This window comes from Ornithorhynchus anatinus, chromosome 1, assembly GCF_004115215.2.
Source record: "Ornithorhynchus anatinus isolate Pmale09 chromosome 1, mOrnAna1.pri.v4, whole genome shotgun sequence".
Classification (NCBI taxonomy): Eukaryota; Metazoa; Chordata; class Mammalia; order Monotremata; family Ornithorhynchidae; genus Ornithorhynchus; species Ornithorhynchus anatinus.
In genome coordinates this window covers 170,923,822-170,946,968 of record NC_041728.1, presented here as the reverse complement: position 1 = coordinate 170,946,968, position 23,147 = coordinate 170,923,822, and positions in this window count along the sequence as shown.

Sequence of the window (23,147 nt, the reverse complement as noted above, 5' to 3'; positions counted from 1 at the left end):
ATGGTGAGATAGATGCAACACAATCGGATTAGACACTGTGCCTGTACCTCAATGGGTTTACAGTCTAAGAGGGAGGGAGGCATATTACAGATGCTATAGAAGCAGCGTGGCTCACTGGAAAGAGCACGGGCTTTGGAATCAGAGGTCATGGGTTCGAACCCCAGATCTACCACTTGCCAGCTGTGTGACTTTGGGCAAGTCACTTAACTTCTCGGTGCCTCAGTTACCTCATCTGTAAAATGGGGATTAAGACTGTGAGCCCCACGTGGGACAACCTGATTCCCCTGTGTCTACCCCAGCGCTTAGAACGGTGCTCGGCACATAGTAAGTGCTTAACAAATACCAACATTATTATTATTAATATTAACTTGAGCACAGAGAAGTAAAGTAGCTTGGCCAAGGTCACACAGCAGGCAAGTGGCAAAATGAAAATAAGAGGGAAATAGGGGTTGGGGGCTGGGGGGCCTACAACAAGATCAGTGAGACATTTGTGTGTGTATGATGATGATGATGATGGTATTTGTTAAGCACTTACTATATGCCAAGCACTGTTCTAAGCCCTGGGGTAGGTACAAGGTAATTAGGTTGTCCCACTTGGGGCTCACAGGCTTAATCCCCATTTTACAGATGAGGTAATCGAGGTACAAAGAAGCTAAGTGACTTGCCCAAGGTCACACAGCAGACAAGTGGCATAGCCAAGATTAGAACCCATGACCTCTGACTCCCAAGCCTGGGCTTTTTCCACTAAGCCATGCTGCTTCTCTGTGGAGATGCTAACATCACTGACAAGTTGGAGGAAAAGTCCAATCCATTCTGTCCATATCAGGCAGGGTTCTAAATAATCCAGGGCAATAGAGGATTAGGAAATACACTGAAATCTCTATTCATTTCCTGAAGAATTTTCAAGCATCAGTGCATACAACACTACAAAATCTCACAGGCCTTCATGTTAAGAGCAGGTGAATAAAATGGCTACCTGAACACCCAACTCTGATCTGTGGACTCACAAGTTTTTGTGAAACCCCTTGAAACTCCTGAAACGGCAAGAATAGAGAGAAAAATGAATTGTCCGGTGTTTGCAATCACATATTCCCTTCCCTGCCTCCCCTTGCAAGAAAAATTTCATAAATGATTTTCTTGTCCATGCGGCTATACCATAGTCGTATGGATGAACACAGACATTTGATATAAAATAATTGTAATTATATTTGTTAAGCACTTACTATGTGCCAACTACTGTACTAAGCATTGGGGTAGATACAAGATAATTGGGTTGGACACAATCCCTGTCCCACATAGGAATCCCTGTCTCAATTCTCATTTTACAAATGAAGTAACTGAGGCACAGAGGAGTTAAGTGGCTTGCCCAAGGTCACACAACAGTCAAGTGGCAGAGCAGGGATTACAACCTAGATTCTTCGGAGTCCCCAGACTGCATTTTATCCAGTAGGCCACGCTGCTCTGGTCAGGGTCTTGTCTCTAGACTCAAAAATAAAAGGGGATACCAAAGGAAGAGAAGGTAACTACTGTGGCCATGGCAAAGTTGGGTAGCAGTTACAAACCTGGTCACTAGGGATTGTTTTTTCAGGCCTGATGGTTTTATAATCTTCCAGGAATTAATAAAAATAACAATAATAATAATAACTAAACCTCATTTTTCATCTCCCACTCCCTACTGCATCACCCTAATTTTCTCCCTTTCCTCTTCCCCCACACCCAGCCCCACAGCATTTATGTCCATATCTGTCATTTTATTTATTTATATTCATTTCTGTCTCTCCTCATCTAGACTGTTAGTTCGTTGTGGGAAGAGATTGTCACTGTTTATTGCTGTACTGTTCTTTCCCAAGTACTTAGTAGAGTGCTGTGCACACAATAAGTGTTTCATAAATAGGATTGAATGAATGAATGAATGAATGAATGAATGAATGGGTGAGTGAGTGAGTGAGTGAGTGAGTGAGTGAGTGAGTGAGTGAGTGAGTGAGTGAGTGAATGGGATTTGTTAAGCATTTACTTTGTGCCAGGTGCTATACTAAGTGTTGGGGTAGATAACCACTAATCAGGTTGAACACAGACCCTGTCCCACCTGGGGCTCACAGTCTTTATCCCCATTTTATAGATGAAGTAACTGAGGTACAAATAAGTTAAGTGACTTGCCCAAGGTAGCAAAGCAGAGAAGTGGCAGAGCCGGGTTTAGAACCCAGATCCTTCTGACTCTCAGGCCCACCCTCTAGCCACTAGGCCAGGCTGCTTCTCAATTCTGCCCTGTTTCTCCATGGAAGAACACCGAAGCAGAGAGGGGCAGAAGGAATGACCTAAGGAAATTATCCAGTTGGGAATTGTCCAGAAACTGATGCTAAAGTTCAGATTCAAAGATCCAACCAGATTATACTACCCCCTGGGCCTCTCGTCCTCCTCTTCCTCTTTCTCCTCCTCCTCACGGAACTACAGCTGAGGCCCGGCTGAGACACATCCGGCATTTAGGCCAACATGGATGGCCAAATTCCACCCCCATCGGCCTCTTTTAGTCCTGGCAGATCCCTCACCCAGGGATCAGGGGACAGAGAGCTTCATCACCCCAGGGGACTCTATAACCCAATCCCATCTCTGCAGCCTTATGGGCCTCGGCTAGGGTCGGCCACCGGCATCATATGAAAATTCTCAGCGGGATTCAGCCTGGTTTTAAAGATGACAATAAAAAGGTAGGGGTGAAGATGAAGCTACAAATTCAATAGTTATCGCCCTAACGGATACAGAGAAGCAATGTGGCTTAGTGGATAGAGCACAGGCCTGGGAGTCAGAAAGACCTGGGTTCTAATCCCAGCTCTGCCTCTTGTCTGCTGTGTGACCTTGGGCAAGTCACTTCACTTCTCTGGGCCTCAGTTACCTCATCTGGAAAATGGAGACGAATGTCAGTCCCATGATGGAGTGTGTCCATCCTGATTACCTTGGATGTACCCTAGTGCTTAGAACAGTGCTTGGCACAAAGTAAGTGTGCTTAGCAAATACTGTGATTACAGGTTGAAAAACTAAGAGTGAGAGACACTTCTGGTCAATAACTGTGGTCTTTTTAAGAGATTACGATGTGCCAAGCATTGTACTAAGCACTGTATTAGATACCGTAGATGTAGATCAGGAACAGAGTCTCTCCAACCTTAGGGCTCACAGTCTAAGGGAGAGAGAGAACAGGTATTGAATCTCTAGTTTACAGATAAGGAAACTGAGGCAGGGAGAAGTTAAGTGGCCTGTCCAAGGTAACACACCAGGCAAGTGGTGGAAGCAGAATTAGAACCCAGGTTTTCGACTCCCAAGTCCATGCTCTTGCCATTAGGCCACATTGCTTCTGATTTTTGTTACAATTCCAAAATCACCGGTAGAAATCAATAAGATGAATGAACAAACTGCTCTAGTAACTGTACAGTGAGCTGTGGTGTTCTGGGACTGATATTATTCATCCATTCATTCAATCGTATTTATTGAGTGCTTACTGTGGACAGAGCACAGTACTAAGCACTTGGGAGAGTACAATACAGCAATAAACAGTCACATTCCCTGCCCACTGCAGGCTTGTGAGTGTCCAAGATGACAATTATTCTCTTTTGATTCCCCTGACCAAGCTGACTCATTGACCAGTAAGAACCCTATCTATATTCATACTGCTTTGAACTACACAATGACCAAAACGTTCAAGACCCATCATACTCAAACACCCAGGCCTTGTAGTTTCCAAAACTACAGCAGCAGCTTGGGTGTGATTTATCAGTGGTGGTATCTGGCTGAAAATTACCTATTGGCAGGCTGAAGAGATGTCTTAGAATCCACTTAGAGTAAATGGCTTTGTCTAGAGCTGACTTGTTGGTCAACAAGCAATAGAGAGAGGAATTTGCTATTTATTCTTTCCCAGTGCAAAATGGAAGGATGTTTGATCTGGAAACTGAGTGCTTCGCAAGGTTCCTGAACAGGCCACAAGCCTGTGTGATTAACAGTGATTGTTCAGGGAGGCTAGAAGCCCTGTTCTTCCTCTTTTCCCCTAGACAAGTCCTTATCCACTTAAATTGGGGACAACTTTCTCCTCCTTGCCCCTCATTTAAATCTACTTATCCCTGGAAAGTACCTTCTTCATTATCTTCCAACCAGTACTTCTAATGATAATAATAATACTAATTGTGATATTATGTATTAAGAGCTAGTCTTCTCCCTCCCTTCCTCTCCTCCCACTCCCTTCTGGGTCACCCTTGCTCTTGGATTTGCATCCTTAATTCGCCCCTCCCTTAACCCCACAGCACTTATGTATATAACCATAATTTATTTATTTATATTAATGTCTCCCCCTCTAGACTGTACTATCACTGTGGACAGGGAATGTGCCTACCTACTCTACTATTGCACTCTCCCAAGTGCTCAGGACAGTGGTCTGCATACAGTAAGTGCTCAATAAGTATGATTGATTGATTGAATGCTGGCAGAGACACAATTTATGCAGATTAGACACAGTCCCCGTCCCCCGTGGGGCTCACAGTCTAAGGGGTAATTAATCTCCATTTTACGGATTAAAAAACAGAGGCAAGTACCTGCCCAAGGTCACTCAGCAGGGAAGTGACAGAGCTGGGAATCTGGTCAGGTGAAGAATATGGAAGGATTCATAACTAAAAATACCTGTGTGCTGAAAAGCCCTGTCGTTCCCTCACAATTTGCACTGTTAATAATTGTTCTCCCCTACCTGACCCAAATCTTCTTGGAAAGTTTCCAAATTCCAGAAGCACATTATATTTGGCAATAAGGCTAATTTGCATTTTCACTTTACACCTGCAAGGAGGAGGGCAGGGTTCACATTTACTAAAGTTCACATTTACTAACTCTCTAATACTGTCCCAAGTGCTTAGGTCTGTACTCAATAGTACTCTTGGTTGATTGACTTGGGAAAATTGGGGTGCAAGTATTTGAAAAATCATAGCATATAGTTTATCTTTTGGGTAATCATATCTACCAACTCTACTGTATTCATTCATTCAATCATATTTATTGAGTGCTTACTGTATACAGAGCACCTTACTAAGCACCTGGGAGAGTACCACAATGAACAGACAGTGAGCTTACAGTCTTAAAGAGGGGGGAGACAGACATTAATATAAATAAATTACAGATATGGACATACGTGCTGTGGGCTTGAAGAGGGGGGAGAACAAAGGGAGCAAGACAGGGTGACATAGAAGGGAGTAGGAGAAGAGAAAAAGGGCACTTAGGGAAGGCCACTTGGAGGAGATGAGCCTTCAATAAGGCTTTAAAGACGGGGAGGATAATTGTTGGATTTGAGGAGGGAGGGCATTCCAGACCAGAGGCAGGATGTGGGCGAGAGGTTGGCGGCAAAACAGATGAAATGGAGGTACCCTGAGAAGGTTACCATTACTGGAGCAAAGTGTGTGGGCTGGGTTGTAGTTGGAGACTATCGAGGTGAGGTAGGAAGGGGCAAGGTGATTTAGTGCTTTGAAACCCGTGAGGAATTTTTGCTTCTCTCCCAAGTACTTAGTACCATTCTCTGCACATAGTAAGCACTCAGCAAATATTACTCATTGACTGATGGGGCCTTTTTTTTATTTTTCAATATAATGGCATTCCAGTGAAAGACAATTTCATTTTTATTTGTGTCATCTGAAGCCATTTATTGTCATTTACATAGTCTTGACTGTTGGAAATGGGACACTTTCAACCATTGGGTGGGGCTGCTTTTGTTCTTTGGTGCTGGGAGAAATTATTTCTAAAGGATTAGGGTGTTTCTCCCCTGTCTCTGGCAAGGCCTCACAACCCACTGCTCAGGAGCACTGTAGAGTTCAGTAATTCCAGAAACGTAATGAGATGAGGGAACAAAAAGGTGCTCAGGAGCACCAAAAAGTGGAAAGGAAGCTGGGATTTTGGGAGAAATGGAAAAATTGGAGAATCAATCAATAGCACGGGAGGACAACCAAGTAGAGATGTCTTGAAGGCAGGAGAAAATGTGAGACTGCAGAGAGTGAGAGAGATCAGGGCTGAAGAGGTAGATTTGGGTATCATCTGCTTGGAGATGGTAGTTGAAGCCATGTGAATGAATGAGTTCTCCAAGGGAGTGGGTATAGATGGAGAATAGAAGGGACCCAGAACTGAAACTCAGAGGGTTCAGATTAGGGGGTGGGATGCAGAGGAGGAGCCCATAAAAAAGACTGAAAATGAGTGGCCAGAGAGATAGGAAGAAAACCAGGAGAGGACAGTGTCAGTGAAGCCAGGTTTGACCAATGTTTCCAGGAGAAGAGGGTGGACGACAGTGTAGAAGGCAGCTGACGGGTTGAGGAGGATTAGGATGGAGTAGAGGTCATTGGATTTGATAAGAAGGAGATCACTGGAAACCTTTGAGAGGGAGATTTCTGTGGAGTAAAGTTGGCCAGAAGCCATATTGCAGGAGGTCAAGGAGAGAATTGGAGGAGAGAAACTTGAGGCAACGGACGTAGACAGCTCACTCAATGATTTTGGAGAGGAATGGTAGGAGGGAGATGGAGTGATAACTACAGGGAGCCGTTGGGTCAAGGGAGGTTTTTTAATTTTTTTTTAGGATAGAGGAGATATGGGGATGTTTGAAAGCAGTGGGGCAGTCTGTCTCTCCTTCTAGACTGTAAGCTAATTGTGGGCAAGGAATGTGTCCATTTATTCTTATATTGTACTCTCCCAAGCACTGAGTACTGTGCTTTGCATACAGTAAGTACTCAATAAATGATTGCATGAATGAATAGTTTTGATTGAGTACTTTCTGTGCAGAGTACTATGCTAAGCATTTGGGAGAGTCAAAATAGATAAAAGACACAATTCCTGGCCTGAAGATGTAGATGAGATGGAATGGAGATGAAAAAGATAGAAAAATAGCCAAGAATTGGCTTCTTTGACCTCTTCTCGTCAAATAACTTTTCCTTCATAAATTCTGTTCCTTTCATTATTTCACCATTTGTGTTCACCCCTTTCTTATCTGAGAGTTCTTCTTCCTTCATTTTAAAATGTTGCCTCTCAGGTATTATATCTGCCAACTTTATTTTAATAATAATAATAATGTTGGTATTTGTTAAGTGCTTACTATGTGCAGAGCACTGTTCTAAGCGCTGGGGTAGACACAGGGGAATCAGGTTGCCTCAAGTGGGGCTCACAGTCTTAATCCCCATTTTACAGATGAGGGAACTGAGGCACAGAGAAGTTAAGTGACTTGCCCACAGTCACACAGCTGACAAGTGGCAGAGCTGGGATTCGAACTCATGAGCCCTGACTTCAAAGCCCGTGCTCTTTCCACTGAGCCACGGTTTTACTATCCCAAGCACTCAGCTCAGTGCTTTTCACTAAGTGATCAATAAATTTGACTCTTAGGGGAGGGCTTATAGAACAACAGCCACAGGAGAGCTAGATCTTGGCAGTTTCCATCAACCAATCAGTGGTAATCAATGAGCGCTTACTCTGTGCATTACAATAGAGTAGGTAGACAAGAGTCTCTAGCCTCAAGGAGCTTACAATCTAGCAGGGAAAGCAAATATTAAAATAAATTACAAACAAGGGAAGGAATCGAGTATAAGGATATCGACACAAACTCTGAGGTGATGAGGGTGGGAGTGTAGTTATTATCAAAGTGTTTAGGAGGGAAGGACTCCAGTGAATAAATAGGCAACACAGAAAGGAAGGCGAATAGGTTCTCTGCAGATAGGTAGCAAGTCAGGTTTCCCACCTCTTCTGGACTCAGACCCCTCTCTCTGAATGGTAATAATAATAATAATGGCATTTGTTAAGGGCTTACTATGTGCCAGGGCCTGTACTAAGCACTGGGATGGATCAAGCAAATCGGGTTGGACACAGGTCCTGTCCTACATGGGGCTCACAGTCTTCCTCTCCATTTTACAGATGTCACTGAGGCCCAGAGAAGGAAGTGACTTACCCAAAGTCATATAGCAGACAAGTGGCCAACCCAGGATTGGAATCCATGACCTTCTGACTTCCAAGCCTGTGATCTATCCATTAGGCCAGGCTGCTGGCAGGACGGTCAAAAAGGAAGGTCAAAAAGGACAGTCAAAGCTGTGGCCAGTGGCCTCAAGAAGCCTCTTCCAATCTCTGCTTTGGCTTTTCATTAGGGAGTTCACACCAAGTGGCTAGATCAGAGATGAGGCCAGGTTGTAGCAACCATTCCCACAAACAAAGCTCTCTGGAAATGCTAAATGCTCAGCTCTGAGGCCCTGCAGGGACGCTCGAAGAACCAGCATCTTTTTCCTCTCCAAGTGAAAGGGAGATCATCAGATTCCAAGATATCGTGAGCCTTCTTTGGATGGGATCCTCCTTAAAAAAAGGGGGGTGGAGAGAAGAAAGAAGATGAAAGCAAAAGAACATGAAATTAAATGAGGCAACATTGTGAGAAGGAATTTATGATTGAATGTCTAGAAACTGTGCAGGTGCTTTGTCCTGGGAACAGTAAACACCCAGTTAGTTTCTATAAACAGGGAGGAGCAGCCCAGAGTCTATATCCTGCTAATAATAGGAGGCATGAGGATCTAACCAGGCAAGTTTGTTAAACACGTAAGAATCATCATACCCAACGCCTTGTATTGATCCTGTTACCCTACTAACAAGGGACCAGCGAAAGGCCTAAACAAGGAAGAAATCAATCGAAACCCCATACTTCATTTCACTGTAGAGTCCTCTCAGCAAACAGAGAGTCCCACCAGGCACCCCATTATACAAACATCTAGTCCAGACATCCTCAGTTGTTTTCCCACAATGAGCTCCAGACAGAACTAAGAGAAAGGAGGGTATCCATTTACATTCATTCATTCGTTGGTTCGTTCATCAGTCATATTCACTGAGCACTTACTGTGTAGCGAGCACTGTACTAAGTGTTTGGGAGAGTGCACTACAACAATAAACAGACATATTCCCTGCGCACAATGAGCTTACAGTCTAGAGGTGGGGGAGAGAGACATCAATAAAAATAAACAGATATATATACATAAGTGCATAGTCAAACTGTTCCTACTTCCTTAGAGTAAAAAGAATATTCATACAGACATCACTAGAAGGAAACTTGATTGCCCCATGCACAGAAAACTGAGCAAGAACAAACATATTAAATGGCTGTGGAAGACAATTTGGTTATATCAATACATAAGTCAATCAAGCAGTGGTATTTATTTAACAATAATAATTATTATGATATTTGCTAAGTGCTTACTATGTGCCAAGCATTGTTCTAAGCACTGGGGTATATGCAAGGTAAACAGGCTGGACAGTCCCTATCCAACATGGGGCTCTCTGTCTTAATCCCCATTTTACAGGTAAGGTAACTCAGGCAAAAGAAGATAAGTGATTTGCCCAAGGTCATGCAGCAGACAAGTGGCAGAGCTGGGATTAGAACCCACGTACTTTGACTCCTAAGACTGTGCTTTCAAAAATAATAATAATAAAAATGGTATTTGTTAAGCGCTTACTATGTGCTAAACACTGTTCTAAGTAGTGACATTAGGCCATGCTTACTCTGTGCAGAGCACTGAACTAAGTGCTTAGGAGAGTAGTTTTCTATTGTACTCTCCCACAGTGCTTGGTACAATGCTCAGCACACAGGAAGTGCAAAATAAACATCACTGGTGATGAATGATAGTGGACACAAAAACCTAGTATATGTGGTAAGCACAGTGGTGGAGTTTACAGTTAGGAAGAACTTCTGGGGTGGAGTGTGAGCAATTCTGGAACCGGAAACAAGGGGACCTATGGAGTCTTAGTCAGTGGTACTTATTGAGCACTGCCTGTGTGCAGAGCACTGTACTAAGCACTTGGGAGACACTATCCCTGCCTTCAAGGAGTTGACCGTCTGGCAGGGAGGTTATTGCCTAGTCTGTCCAAGCCATCTATCTGAGCTGAATGATTTCACCTACTCATCTCTTTTGGTTTCTCCCATCTCTTCGATTCTACGAAACGGTTTGCATGATCCCATCGGTTAGAAGAGTCTGTAACTGTCAGTGTGTCCCTTAGAATGGAGGTTTCTGGGAGGGACCCTGAATTCTGAATGTTCTGTTCAGCAGCAGCAGCAGCAATAGCAGGATTCCCACATGGCGAGCTTGGTGAGAGAAGAGGATTCCTGGTACATTAGCCTGAGGTGGAGGAGTTGGTCCTGGGCTGGAGACACTCTTCCAGGAGCAGCTTTTCATTGTTCCAGTTGGCAGGATGCCACAGTGATCAGCCCCAGAGGGGATGCCCTCAACAGGGCAGATTTTTCCAATGCAATTTCTTTCCTTGGCTTGGCCAAGAACCTGGAATTCTCGTTCCTCAGATCCTCAAACAAGTGAATGGCACTCTCTTCCCAACCATCTCCCTTATTCGGCTATGGCTAGTACCCAGAACAGAGGTTTACCAACAAAGCCACACCAGGATCAACTTGCCAAAAACAGGGTCAGACAGTCTACTTCCTCCTGGCAGGCTGGGACGATTCTCATGATGCCAACTCACTGAGACGCTCAGGGTTCTTGGGGGATGGTTGGCAGCATCTGGCGTCCTCTGTGATGTCACTCTTTATACAAGCCAGGGAGCCATTTTGGGGCCCACCATTACTCTCTGGAAGAGAATACCTTGCCCTACGGGTTGTGGCCATATTCTCCAATAACATCTGGGGTAGCTCATTAGAGGCCTACTGACAGGGGACAGTGGGGAAAGTTTGCCTTTGATATAATCCTTGTGGTAGAAATTTTTCACCCTCTGACAAATAATAATAATAATAGTAATAATAATTATGGTATTTTTTAAGCACCTACTATGTGCCAAGCACTTTTCTAACTGCTGGGGTAGATACAAGGTAATCAGGTCGGACATAGTCCCTGTCCCACGTGGGGCTCACAGTCTTAATCTCCATTTTACAAGTGAGGTAAATGAGGCTGAGAAGTGAAATGACTTTCCCAAGGTCACACAGCAAACAACTGGTGGAGATAGGATTAAAACTAATTACCTTCTGACTGCCAGGCTTGTGCTCTATCCACTAAGCCATGCTGTTACTTTAAATGGGCTACCTTTCTCACCTAGGTACTTTTTTGTTGTTTTTCCTACCACTTAGTTCAGTGCTTTGAACACAACAGCAGCGTGGCTCAGTGGAAAGAGCACGGACTTTGGAGTCAGAGGTCATGGGTTCATTCATTCATTCATTCATTCAATAGTATTTATTGAGTGCTTACTATGTGCAGAGCACTGTACTAAGCGCTTGGAATGAACAAGTCGGCAACAGATAGAGACAGTCCCTGCCGTTTGACGGGCTTACAGTCTAATCGGGGGAGACGGACAGACGAGAACAATGGCAATAAATAGAGTCAAGGGGAAGAACATCTCGTAAAAACAATGGCAACTAAATAGAATCAAGGCAATGTACAATTCATTAACAAAATAAATAGGGTAATGGAAATATATACAGTTGAGCGGACGAGTACAGTGCTGTGGGGATGGGAAGGGAGAGGTGGAGGAGCAGAGGGAAAGGGGGAAAAGAGGGTTTAGCTGGTTCGAAAAGAGGGTTCGAATCCCGGCTTGGCCACTTGTCAGCTGTGTGACTGTGGGCAAGTCACTTAACCTCTCTGTGCTTCAGTTACCTCATCTGCAAAATGGAGATAAAAACTGTGAGCCCCACGTGGGACAACTTGATTCCCCTGTGTCTACCCCAGCGCTTAGAACAGTGCTCTGCACATAGTAAGCGCTTAACAAAAACCAACATTATTAACAGACACTTAATGAAAAACAACTGAACACACGGCAGTAACATGCTTAGAACACAGCAGATAATCCAGAGGCCCCTCTAGAACCACATAAATGTGCCTAGCCCAGACCCGAACCCTAAACTGTAGCTTCTCTTCCCTGCCAGAAAATAGCTCCTTGTAACAGGACTGCAAGAATGATGACAGAGCCTGGATTCTTCTCTGGATTCTTCTCTACGCTGTGTCTCTCCATAGACTGAATCACATGACCTCTCTGACTTCAGTCAATCAATTGTATTCACTGAGGGTTTACTGTGTGCAGAGAGACTTTAGGTAGTGCTTTCATTGCTCAGTATTTCATGTGGATAAATAAATCCATGCCTCTTTCCCCATCTGCACAATGGAAATCATCATGAATTAATTGATGCCCATTTCCCCATTCCTCGAGGACCTCCAGTGGCTGCCCATCCACCTCTGCATCCAACAGGAACTCTTTGCCATACTCTCAAAAGCACCCAATCACCTTGCCCTCTACTAGCTAACCTTCCTGATTTCCTACTACAACCCAACCCACACATTTCGTTCGTCTAATGCCAACCTATTCACTGTACCTCTGTCTCACCTACCTCACTGCTGAACCTCTCGGTCAAGTCCTGCCTCTGGCCTGGAGTACCCTTTCTCTTCATATTTTACAGATGATCACTGTCCCCACCTTCAAGGCATATCTCCTCAGAAAGGCCCACTCTCCTCTGTGTTGCTTTTGCACTTGGTTTTATTCACCAACCCTTCAACCATTCAACCCTTTATTCACCTTCAGCCCCATAGCACTTACATACATATTAAAGTCTATATCTCCTTCTAAACTCTGAACTCATTAACTGTGGTATTTGTTATGTGCTTACTATGTGTCAGGTACTCTACTAAGCACTGAGGTGAAAATGAGATATTCATGATGGACACAGGCCCTGTTCCACATGGGGCACACAGTCCAAGTAGAGGAAGTAGAGTTAATCCCCATTTTACAGATGAGGAAACTGAGGCATAGAGGAGTTAAGTGACTTGCTTAAGGTTACACAGCAGGCAAGTGGCAGGGTTGGGATTAGGACTCAGGTCTTCTAACTCCCATCCATGCTCTTTCCACTAGGCTACACTGCTTTCTCATTTGTGGGCAGGGACTGTGTCTACCAACTCTGTTATTCTGTAATAATAGTAATGATAATAATAACATAGGATTTGTTAAGCCCTTACTATGTGTTGAGCTCTAGTCTAAGCACTAGGATAGATACAAGCTTATCAGGTTGGACACAGTCCCTGACCCATATGGGGCTCACAGTCTTGATCTCCATTTTACAGATGAAGAAACTGAGGCCCAGAGAAGTGAAGTGACTTGCTCAAAATCAAACAGCAGGCAAGTGGGAGAGCTGAGATTAGAAGCCAGGTCCTTCTGACTCCCAGGCTCATGCTCTATCCACTAGGCCACACTGGTATTTATTAAGCACTTACTAATTCACAACTTTCACAAGATTGGTAAAATCTGTCTTTTCCTTTCCCTCAAAACTGCTACCACATTAATCTGAGCACTAATCCTATCTCACCTTGATTACTGGCATCAGCCTCCTTGCTGACCTCCTTGCCTCCTCTGTTCAGTCCATACTTTGCTCTGCTGTCCAGGATGTTTTTCTACAAAACCATCCTGTCCATGGTTCCCTACAACTCAAGAACCTCCAATGGTGGTTCTTCCACCTCCACATGAAACAAAAACTCACCATTGTCTTTTAAGTGCTCAGTTACTTGCCCCCTTACCTTGCCTCTCTGATTTCCTACTACAACTCAGCCTGCACTTTTTTCTCTTCTAATGCCAACCAACTCACTGTACCTTGATCTCATCAACCTTGCTGCTGACCCTTGCCCACATCCTGCTTCTTGCCTGGAACTCCCTCCCCCTTCATAGACAGATAATCACTTCCCCCACCTTCAAAGCCCTATTAAAATCACATCTTCTCCAAAAGGTCTTCCCCAACTAGGCCCTTATTTCCTCCTCTCCCATTCCCTTCTGCCTCAACCTTGCACTTGGATTTCTACCATTTATTCACCCAACCCTCAGCCCCACAGCACTTATTCATTCAATCATATTTATTGAGTGCTTACTGTGTGCGGAGCACTGTACTAAGCACTTGGGAGAGTACAATAGAACAATAAACAGACACATTCCCTGCTCACAACGAGCTTGCAGATGTCAATACAAATAAATAAATTACACACATGTATACAAGTGCTGTGGGGTTGGGAAGGGGGAAGAGCAAAGGAAACAAGTCAGGATGACACAGAAGGGAGTGGGAGAAGAGGAAAGGGGGGCTTAATCTGGGAAGGCCTCTTAAAGGAGATGTGACTCTCAATTCTGTTACATTGATTCTCCTAAGCACTTAGTACGGTGCTCTGCACACAGTAAGCCCTTGATATATACTACTGATTGATCAATTGAAAAGCTCATTGAGCCTCGCCTCCTTCCTTTGGCATGTTGTGTTCTGCCCCCACAACTTCCAAGACATGAAAATAGCTAGCCTGATGGAGTGAAGTGGTCCCCACACTAACAATAATAATTATAATCATAAAGGTACTTATTAAGCACTTACTATGTGCCAAGCACTGCTCTAAGTGTTGGGGTAGATGTGGCGTAGCGGTTTGAGCACGGGTCCGGGAGTCAGAAGGTCACGGGTTGTATTCCAGCTCTGCCACTTGTCTGCTGTGTGACCTTGGGCAAGTCATTTCACTTCTCTGGGCCTCAGTTACCTCATCTGTAAAATGGAGATTAAGATTGTGAGCCCCACGTGGGACAACCTGATTATCTTGTATCTACCCTGGGGCTTAGAACAGTGCTTGGCACATAGTAAGCACTTAACAAATACCAATATTATTATCTGTAAAATGAAGATTGAGACTGCAAGCCCCATATGGGATAGAGACTGTGTCCAACCCAATATGCTTGTATCCACCCCAGCGCTTAGCACAATGTCTGGCACATAGTAAACACTTAACAAATATACAAGTTAATCAGATTGGACACAGTGCCTGGCCCATATGAGACTCATGCTCTTATCCAAATTTTACAGATGAAATAACTGAGGCACAGAGAAGTTAAGCGTCTTGCCCAAGGTCATGCAGCAGACACAAGAAGGAGCTCAGATTAGAACCCACAATCTTCTGACTCCCAGGCCTATGCTCTATCCACCAGACCACGATACTAGTTTTTGCTATTCCATTCTACACCCAGTGAGCTCATAGGACTTCCTGGTCACCACTCTGTTGCTGATGTTACTCTCTGTTTACTCTCTGTATGGCTCACATATTTCAGGGACAGAAATTATTTCTGTGGAGCTAAGACTTAGGAAGCTGTTGCCATTTATTTTACTCTGCATTTAGTCTGTCTAACCCAGGGGGAAGTTGGGCTATTAAATGAAACTTTCTGTGGATTGGTCAAATGAGTGTTCTACCACAAGACAGATTGAAATCACTTACAACCCGACGTCATGCTTTCACCACCCAAGAACACACACCCACACGACGAATAGGAAAAATGCTGTAAATTGTTCACATCGATAGTCCATCGAGCCAATATTCAGTCTCCAGTGCACAACCAAGAATGCTGAATTGTTCTTCTGGCCATTCATCCCAGAGATATGAATAGGCTGCTTAATGTCCTTAGCATTGCTCCTAATCATCCCTTATGGATCTCTCACTAAGAATTTATCTAAACCTTTCTAGAGCCCTCTGCTACTTTCTGCCTGTAAAATTTCCCACAGTACCAGATTCCGCATGCTTCCAAACATTTCTTGTCTTTTGTTTTGAATTATCCCAAATTTCAGTAGATGCTTCCTCATCCTGACCTTATGGGCTACGAAAAAAAATTCTGCGTCCCCTCACAGTCAATCAGTGGTATTTCTTGAGAGCTTATTGTGTACAGAGCCCTGTACTAAGCACTTGGAAAAGTATAATACAGTAGGGGTGGCAAACATGATTCTTGACCTCAAAGGGCTTACAACTTACAGGCGGAGACAGACAAAATAAATTAGAGTTAGGGGAAATAGAGGAACATGAGGGATATGTTGATCATGATGATGGTATTTGTTAAGGGTTTACTATGTGCCAAGCACTGGGATACAAGCTAATCAAATTACTAAATCAATAAATCCTGTTGGTCCCACCTTCACATCATTGCTAAAATCCTCCCTTTCTTCTCCATCCAAACTGCTTCCATGTTAATACAATCACTGATCTCCCTTCCTCCTGTCTCTCCCTGCTCCAGTCTATTCTTCATTCCGCTGCCCGGCTCATGTTCCTGCAGAAAGGCTCTGGGCATGTCACTCCCCTTCTTAAAAACCTCCAGTGGTTGCCTATTGACCTCCGCACAAAACAAAAACTTCTCACTCTAGGCTTCAAGGCTCTCCATCACCTTGCCCCCTCCTTACCTCTCTTCCCTTCTCTCTTTCTACTGCCCAACCCGTAGGCTCTGCTCCTCTGCTGCCCACCTCCTCACCATCCCCTGTTCTCACCTATCCCAGCCCACGTTCTCCCGCTGTCCTGGAATGCCCTCCCTCCTCTCCTCCACCAAACTAACTCTCTTCCCCTCTTCAAAGTCCTACTGAGACCTCACCTCCTCCAAGAGGCCTTCCCAGACTGAGCTTCCCCTTTTCCCTCTGCTGCCTCTCTGACATCCCCTTCACTTCCCCTCAGCTAAGCCCCCTTTTCTCCCCCTTCCCCTCTGCTTCTCCCTCTCTCCCTTCCCCTCCCCTCAGCACTGTGCTCCTCGGCTCATTTGTATATGTTTTTATTACCCTATTTATCTTGTTAATGAGATGTACATCCCCTTGATTCCATTTATTGCTATTGTTTTTGTCTGTCTGTCTCCCCCTATTAGACTGTAAGCCCGTCAATGGGCAGGGATTGTCTCTATCTGTTGCCAAATTGTACATTCCAAGCACTTAGTACAGTGCTCTGCACATAGTAAGCGCTCAATAAATACTATTGAATGAATGAATGAATGAATGAATCATTCTGTCCTGCCTTGATTATTGTATCAGCTTCCTTGCTGACCTCCAGCCTCCTGTCTCTCCCCACTCCAGTTCATACTTCACTCTACTTCCAGGGTCATTTTTCTACAAAAACATTCAGCACGTCACCCCATTCCTCAAAAATCTCCAGTGGTTGCCCATCCACCTCCGCATCAAACAAAAACTCTTCACCATTGGCTTTAAAACACTCCATCACTTTGCTCCCTCCTACCTCACCTTGCTTCTCTCCTTCTACAACTCAGCCCGCACACTGTGCTCCTCTAGTGCCTAACTTCTCACTGTGCCTCAGTCTCATCTGTCTCACCACCAACCCCTTGCCCATATCCTGCCTCCGGCCTGGAACATCCTCCCTCCTCAAATCCGACAGAAAATTACTCTCCCCCAATTTCAAAACCTTACTGAAGGTACATCTCCTCCAAGAGGCTCTTATTTATTTGTACTGATGTATGTCTCCCTGCCTCTAGACTGATAGCTTGTTATGGGCAGGGAATGTGCCTGTTCATTATTATATTTTATTCTCCCAAGCACTTAGTACAGTAAGCACTCAATAAATACAACTGAGAGAATGAATGAATGAATGAATAAACATTGGACACATCCCTGTCCCACAAGTGGCTCAGAGTCCTAATTCCCATTTTACAGATGAGTTAACTCAGGCCCAGAGAAGTGAAGTGACTTGTCCAAGGTGACACAATAAACAAGTGGAGTAGAGAATTAGAACCCAGGTCCCTCTGACTCCCAGGCCCATGCTCTATCCACTAGGCCATGTGCTGTGGATTGTGCATAAGTCTTGTTTGTCATCTTCATGATTTTGTAAACTTCAACTTCGTCCCCTCTCAGTGTCATCTTTCCAAACTGAAAGCCCTCTGAAGAAGCTTCCCTTTCCTATTGATCCTTATGGACTATGGCATCTTCTCTCTAGACAATTGTTCTACAAAATATACATAGTTCTAGGATAGCGATTTCAAGGCAACTAGGACATATGCCGGCTTGATGAAGGTGCAGGATTCTGACACCTAATTACTTCCTCTTCCATATAGAGAACACAGTGAACTGTCCAGAAAACAGAAACCTTATGATATGATGTGAATTTCAAACACCAGAAATCTGGGCCCTTAAAGCCTAACCCACTCATTTACTCTGCAATATGTCTTTTCTCCAAGCAACAGAGTATTCTGTTGTATCAACAAGACTGATGTTTCAGAAGAAAATGTAATTTGCATATTGATTCTTCCCGTAAAATTTCATTCCCCACCCTAATTACTACACATGAAAACCTCACACCCTGCCGTGTCTTGTGGCTTAATTATACACTGTGTTCTTTTCAGGAACAAACCAATTCCTGTTAGCTTGTACCAAGCCTGTGAAAAAATCTGAATTAAATGACTCCACCTCAGAAAAGAACACCGTTGATTCCTGGATAGATGTTCCCCTCCCAGGTTTAGGAGAAAATTAAGTTTCTCAACTAGAGAGTCTTAAATTCTCGTCGACCAGTGGAGTTATAGTAGATGAAAATCTGCATCAAAGTTTATCATTTTCATAGCCAGTTACCCAGTGCAAGTACTAAACATCCAGATAAGAAATATATAGTGCCTTCCTTTAGTTGTAATAGTAGTAGTAATAATAATGATAATGTTGGTATTTGTTAAGCGCTTACTGTGTGCCAAGCACTCTTCTAAGTGCTGGGGTAGATACAAGGTAATCAGGTTGTCCCACGTAGGACTCACAGTCTTCACCCCCATTTTACAGATGAGGTAACTGAGGCACAGAGAAGTTAGGTTACTTGCCCATAGTCATACAACTGACAGGAAGCAGAGCCAGGATTCGAACCCGTGACCAGGAGTAGTAGTACAGAGCATTGTTGAGTGGGAATTACACATGGTTCCTGCCTTGGAAGACTAACAATGTAAGGGAAATAATATTTGTGGTATTTGTTAAACACTTGCTATGTGCTAAGTAGTGAATATTGCCCCAGCATACAATCAAATAAGAGCCAATCCCAATGCCACATGGAGCTCACGTTATAAAGGGCAGGGGGAGCAGATAGTTAATCCCCATTTTACAGATGAGGAAAGTGAAGCACAGAGAAGTTAAGTGAATTGTACAAGGTCACACAGCAGGCAAATGGCATTGCTGAGATTAGACTCCGGGGCCTCCTAAACCCAAGCTCATGCTCTGTCTATGTCTCAAGCACTTAACAAATACCATAATTACTATTATTGTCTCCATCTATTCATTCATTCATACATTCATTTGAACGCCTATTATGGCAGACCTCACCAAAGGGATCATCTATTAATTCTATTGTACTTTCCCAAGTGTTAATGACAGTGCTCTGCAAAGAGTAAGCACACAATCTATTCAATAGTATTTATTGAGTGCTTACTCTGTGCAGAGCATTGTACTAAGCGCTGGGAATGTACAATTTGGCAACAGATAGAGACCATCCCTGCCCAATAACAATAAAGTTGGAAATGATGAATTGATCGATTGACATCTCACTGCCAGGGAGGATAGGGTGGGGAGCGTGCCGAGGAATAACCAGCAATAATAATAACCATAATTGTGGCATTTATTAAGTGCTTACTATGTGAGAAGCACTGTTCTAAACACTGGGGAAGATACAAGGTAATCATGTTAGACAGTCCCTGCCCCACACTAATCTAAGTAGGAGGGGGAAGAGGTAATGAAACTCTGTTTTACAGACAAGGGAACCGAGGCCCAGAGAAGGAAAGTGACTTGCCCAAGGTCACACAGCAGACAAGTGGCAGAGTTGAGATTAGAACTCCAGTCTTTCTGATTCCACTAGGCTACGCTGCTCCTCTAGGGGATGCCTGCTGGAACTCTACCATCCGTGGTTAAATTTTCTGACCCAGGAACCGCCAACAACGTCTTGTGCTGTGGATTCACAGGAATCCTGAAAAATCACTGGTTTGCATCGGTGGCAAAGACGGCCTGTGGGCCTGTGCTGTGTAATGTCACCATGGTGATTCTAATTGGGTTTTGAACATAAATATTTTTCAGGCCTTTCACAGGGCACTGCACCTCTGCCCACCTACTCCTAGCCCAGCACTCTGGCCCACACAACAGGCTCTCAAAAAACACTCTTGACTGATTGGATGCCCCTGATGGGGATGAGAGAATACCATGAGCCCTCGACCACCATCATTTCTTCCATGTAGGTTTTCGGCTTCAAAGATTTGGTCATCGGGCTGAGACTCCTCGGCATTGCTGACAGGAGATTCCAAAATCATCGTCCAGACCAGGCACTTGAGAGGGTACCGTAAAAGTAAATGACTTGGTCCCTGTCCTCAAGAACCTTACAATCTAATGGGGGAGACAGGAAGACATCTGCTTAGCAAAGGCTCGCTCGTCTAGCTGTAAAATACAATAGACTGTAAGCTTAGTGTGGGCAGGGAACGTGACTACCAACTCTGTTGCATTGTACTCTTCCAAGGGCTTTGTATGGTGCTCTGAATGCAGTCAACACTCAATCAATAAATGCCACTGATTGATTAAATAGCTGTTCTGCTTCCCCCTTAAAATGTGAGCTCTATGTGGGATGGAGTTTGAGTTTAATCTTATTGTATCTATCCCAGCACAGTGCTTGGCACGTAGAAGGCATTTAACAAATGTCACAGTTATCATTTCTCCCTATTAATTAAGCATATGTCATTTTTTTCCACACCCATTCATTTTGCCTATCCCAGGTTATAAACTTCTAAATGCATTTTCTTTACCTATGCTCACTGGCCTCTCTGTTGAAGCTTTTCTAAAAAGAGGTGTCTTTATCAGTAAGTCAATCAATTGATCAATCAATGCTGTTTATTGAGTGCTTACTGAGCAGTTACTGTGGGAAGCAGCATGGCCTTGTGATTAAAACACTATTCTGAAAACCAGAGGACCTGGGTTCTAATCCACAGAAACCGCCTCTCAGAGGTCACCAAAGGTATCTCCCTCCCTCCAAGCTTGCACCTCCTCCTGCCTTCAGGACATCTTCACCTAGATGTCCTCCTACCACCTCAAACTCAACAGGTCCAAGGCTGAGCTCTTTATCTTCCCTCCCAAACCCTGACTTTCCTGTCACAGTGGAAGACATTACCATCTTTCCCATCTCACAAGCCCACAACCTTGGTGGCATCCTTGACTCCAATCTCTCACTGATACCTCATAGCCAATCCGTCACCAAACCCTGCTGGTCTCACCTTCACAACATCGCCAAGATCTGCCCTTTCCTCTCATTCTAAACCACTACCACATTAGTATAATCACTCATTATATCCCGACTGGATTATTGCATCAGCCTCCTTTCTGAACTCCCAACCTCCAGCCTCTCCCCAGTTCAGTCCATACTTCCCTCTGCTGTCTGGATTATCTTTCTACAAAAATATTCTGGGCATGTCACCCCCTTCTCAAAAGTCTCCAACTGTGATTAACCTTTATATCAAGCAAAAACTCCTCATTATTGGCTTCAAAGCTCTCCATCACCTTGCCCCCTCTTATGTCACCTCCCTTCTCTCCTTCTACATCCCAGCCCGCACACTCCGCTCCTCTGGTGCTAACCTTCTCACTGTGTCATTTTTGCCCGTCCCACATCGACCTCTGGTTTACGGCCTACTTCTGGTCTGGAATGCCCTCCCTCCTCAAATCTACCAAACAATCAAAGTCCCCTCTTCAAAGTCCTACTGAAGGCTCATCTCCTCCAAGAGGCCTTCCCATCCTAAGCCCCCCTATTTCCTCAGCTCCCCCTCCCCGTCACCTCGGCTCACTCTCTTTGCTCTACCCCTCTCTCCCCGACCCACGGCAATTATGTACATATGCATATATTTATAATTCTATTTATTTATATTGATGCCTGTTTACTTGTTTTGATGTCTATCTCTCCCCTTCTAGACTGTAAGCCCGGTGTGGGCAGGGATTGTCTCTCTTTATTGCTGAATAGTACTTTCCAAGAGATTAGTACAGTGCTCTGCACACAGTATGTGTTCAATAAATACGAATGAATGAATGAATGAATGAATGAATGAATGAATCTTCTTCTTGCCAAATCCAATGGCCACTTCTCCATCCTAATCTTCCTAGACCTCTCAGCTGCCTTCTACACTGTGTACCACTCCCTTTTCCTGGAAACATTAACCAAGCTAGGTGTAACTGACTCTGTCTTCTCGTGGTTCTCCTCTTATCTCTCTGGCCATTCATTCTCAGTCTCCTTTGCGGGCTCCTCCTCTCCCTCCCACCCACTAACTGTGGGAGTCGCTCAAGGTTTAGTTCTGGCTTCCCTTGTATTCTCCATGTACATCCACTCCCTTGGAGAACTCATTCACTTCGATGGCTTCAACTACCACCTCTGTGCAGATGATACTTAAATCTACATCTTCTCCCCTGACCTCTCTCTCTCTCTTTCCAGGTTCACATCTCCTCCTGCCTTCAAGACATCTCTACTTGGATGTCCTCCCGGCACCTCATACTTTACATATCCAAAATAGAGTTCCTTATCTTCCCACCCAAATTCTAATAATAATAATAATGTTGGTATTTGTTAGGCGCTTACTATGTGCCGAGCACTGTTCTAAGCGCTGAGGTAGATACAGGGTAATCAGGTTGTCCCACGTGAGGCTCTCAGTTAATCCCCATTTTACAAATGAGGTAACTGAGGCACAGAGAAGTGAAGTGACTTGCCCACAGTCACACAGCTGACAAGTGGCAGAGCCGGGATTCAAACTCATGACCTCTGACTCCCAAGCCTGTGCTTTTTCCAATGAGCCACGCTGCGTCTCACAAATCCATAATCTTGTCGTTATCCTTGACTCCTCTCTGTCATTCAACTCACATATTCAATAAATCCTGTCAGTTGCACCTTCACAACATCACTAAAGTCCGCCCTTTCTTCTCCATTCAAACTGCTACCCCGTTAATACAATCATTCATCCTATCCCGCATGGCTTACTGCATCAACCTCCTTGCTGACCTTCCAGTCTCCTGTCTCTCCCTACTCCAGGTCATGCTTCACTCTGCTGCCAGGATCATTTTTCTACAGAAATGTTCAGGATATGTCACCCCACTCCTCAAAAAACTCCAGTAGCTGCCCATCTACCTCCTCATCAAACAAAAACTCTTCACCATTGGAATTAAAGTATTCCAAACCTTGCCCCCTCTAACCTCATCTCACTTCTGTCCTTCTACAACCCAATCCACATATTTCACTCCTCTAGTGCTAAGCTTCTCACCATGCCTCGATCTCTCCAGTCTCGTCGCCGATCCCTTGCCCACACCTTGCCCCTGTCTCTGGCTTGAAATGCCCTCCCTCTTCAAACCCAACAGACAATTACTCTCCCCCTCTTAAAAGCCTTATTGAAGCCATATC